The sequence below is a fragment of the Triticum urartu genome, chromosome 4, assembly GCF_003073215.2.
Source record: "Triticum urartu cultivar G1812 chromosome 4, Tu2.1, whole genome shotgun sequence".
Classification (NCBI taxonomy): Eukaryota; Viridiplantae; Streptophyta; class Magnoliopsida; order Poales; family Poaceae; genus Triticum; species Triticum urartu.
This window is the reverse complement of record NC_053025.1, coordinates 381,353,806-381,356,528: the sequence shown is the minus strand read 5'-3', so window position 1 is coordinate 381,356,528 and position 2,723 is coordinate 381,353,806. Positions and strand designations below refer to the sequence as shown.

The 2,723-nt window shown below is 40.4% G+C and overlaps 1 long non-coding RNA gene across 1 annotated transcript; it reads left to right on the top strand.

The window, feature by feature from the left end:
- Positions 1-465: 465 nt before the first annotated feature.
- LOC125553864 lies at positions 466-2,157 on the top strand. The gene is made up of 2 exons (XR_007304239.1): positions 466-601; positions 1,744-2,157. It is a non-coding gene; the product is annotated as an uncharacterized LOC125553864 (long non-coding RNA).
- Positions 2,158-2,723: the final 566 nt, after the last annotated feature.

Genomic DNA, 2,723 nt, shown 5'->3' with positions numbered 1-2,723 from the left:
ATTTCGTATGAGTGGGCATGTAGATATGAATAAGTATATTGTGCACTGCCATTGAGCAGAAGGGGAGTGTATTGATGTTTGCTTTATATTTGATCTGAGCTTCTCAATATCTTCGAGCTTTTGAAGTATGATCTGTAGTACCAACCATTCAAAAAAAAGTTTTGCAGTTGCACTAGCCAGGACTGCAAAGCCTTACCTCATTTCTGCTCCTTGTATAAATAAAAAACATTTCCTCTTTTGTAGTTGCACTAACCATGACAGCAGGGCTGGAGATGCTATGTTATAATTAATCATCATTTACTAAAATTTAGCTTCTGCTTGCTACTAGTGCAATCTATTTCCTATTTTAGTCTACTAATCACCAGTTACTAGAATTTACCTTATGCCTGCTACTGCTTGGTTCTTGACGCCACTAGTTTGTACTGAAATGTCGAAACTTTATACCTTGCAAGATCATTCGGTGTTGGTGACCCATATGATGGCGATTTGCTCCGGCCATTCCAGTTCTGGCGGTGGTGTTGCTCCTATGATGGTAGACATGTCTGCCTCCCCTAGCTGCCGCCGTGGTGATGAAGCTCGGCCTAGGCTACAACCCCCTCCGGTGAGCTCCTCACGTCCCCTTCTACCCCTCTTACTTGCCGCTTGGTTCTATGCTCCGCCTTTGTGACATGTAATTGTTCAATTTTGTTCATAGTTGAGCATTGGATGATATTGTATTTGTCATGATGTACATGGTTCATGAACTATGCCAACCTGCAGCTTGTTGTACTAGTGATAGTAGGATAATGCAAGTTTTGACAATCCATACATAATTCTGCATGTTCAGTCTCTCTCCGGTTTCTGACCAGTCTATCTTCTAACCAAGAGAAACCAAGAACAGACACTTTAATCGATGCATGATTCAACCTGTTCTCTGTTTAAGGGCCTTCTTATTGTTGTTACTAAACGTTATGGATTGTTGTTGTGATCGAATTTGTTTCACTCATGGGGATTAGCTCCTTTACTTGCTCTAGTTTGATAAGAGCACGCACATTACTACTGAATTTAGTTCTTGTCTATGTTTACTAATCATCAATTATTGCTAGTTGGCTTTTACATGCTGACCACTATTGATAGTTAGATACTAGGCATGTGATGCGCTAATTGTACACCTGCATTTCCAAGTTCCAACTCCTATAGTCCGTGTGCCTGTGTTGGATTTCGTTGCCTGGTTGTGTAATAAAATTAGTGTAGTAATTGAAGGAGTTAGTGATTTCAGTTCCGGTTGTGTCAAATCTTTACTATGTACCATGATTAGTGTTTACTGAACTGAGGCATTGGACATCGGAATTCGGGCATGATGTATAATTTCAATTCTAGATGTGTGCAACACAAACAATAATGTCAACTATCAAGTTGATTCTAAAATGTCTCATTAACTTCATTTCAGATGGTTATTTCTGGATTTGGTAGTAGTTTATTGTTGGCCTGGCCTGTGCTTCATACCTTGCTTTGGTTTTTAGTAGAAAGTAGTGCCTTAGTACCTTTTCTATCATGTGGTCTCCATGGATCAAAATTTTGGCTTTTATGTATTTATTGTAGTATCAAAAATGGCTCAAACCTGAAGTTGTTAGGCTGTACATACGGCTATGCTCCATTCTTTTGTGCATTTTAATTTAGTGTTGGTGTTGATTTGATGCCCATGTTTAGAAACAAATTACAGTAGGCTAAATAGGTTAATCTTCTTCGTTTGTTCGCGTGCAGATGATTGATGAGCTGATCTTCTTCCACCAGTGGTAGCGGGAGTGATGCTGGAGCAGTACATCGATCAGTAGATCATCCTGCCATTTGGGTAGGGAGAAGCTGGGACGGCCCTAATGCGGTAACATCACCATGTGGCAAACCAGTAGATGGACACAACATTGGTGCCTGGGTGATGGGACAAAGTACGTGTACCAGTGATGGTGCACGATATTCGTGCTTCTCATTGATGTGATGTGTTATCAGCTAAAATTTGTGCTTCTCGTCCAGTCTATATTGATGTGCGCTTGTGCACTTGTTGGGCCTTTTTGTTGTGCACTTGCACTTGCACTTGTAGAACTATTTTGTTGTGCACTTGTTGGGCCTTGAACCTTGCTGTGTAGAGGAGTCGATTGATGATGTATTGTATTTCATGTGATGTGCTGCTGAAATGAAATATATAGTCTATCTGAATATTGTATTATGTTGTATTTGTTCTCTGATGGGCCTATCCTTAAATGTGCATGCTTTTGAAAAAATAATGCATCAGCCCAAATAAATTAAACCAATTCAATTAAGAAAATAGGTACTAGGCCGGGCCCATGTTGGTTAGATTGGTGGATTGGGCTGTGAAATTTATGATGATTGGGCCAGGCCCATGTAGGCTAGATTGGTGAACTGGGCTATGAAATTTATGATGATTCCATTTGGTCACTAACAATGCCACGTCAGCTCAGCCACATCAGATCCTACGTGGCTCAGGCAAATGGGTAATGACCTTTCTGAAATTTTTGTCGTTAGTCTAGCTATGACCAAAATTCACAAAAGGTCATGTTTGTTCGTTCTTGACGGCCAACTGTTGACCTTCTGAATTTGGTCAAAAAAGGTCAATAAATGATAAGAATGACGAATCAACGACCAATATGAGGAGTCATAATTGACCGTATTTCTTGTAGTGATGTACTCAGCAACCTTCAAGCAGAAGCCCAACGAGGGTGTCGGCC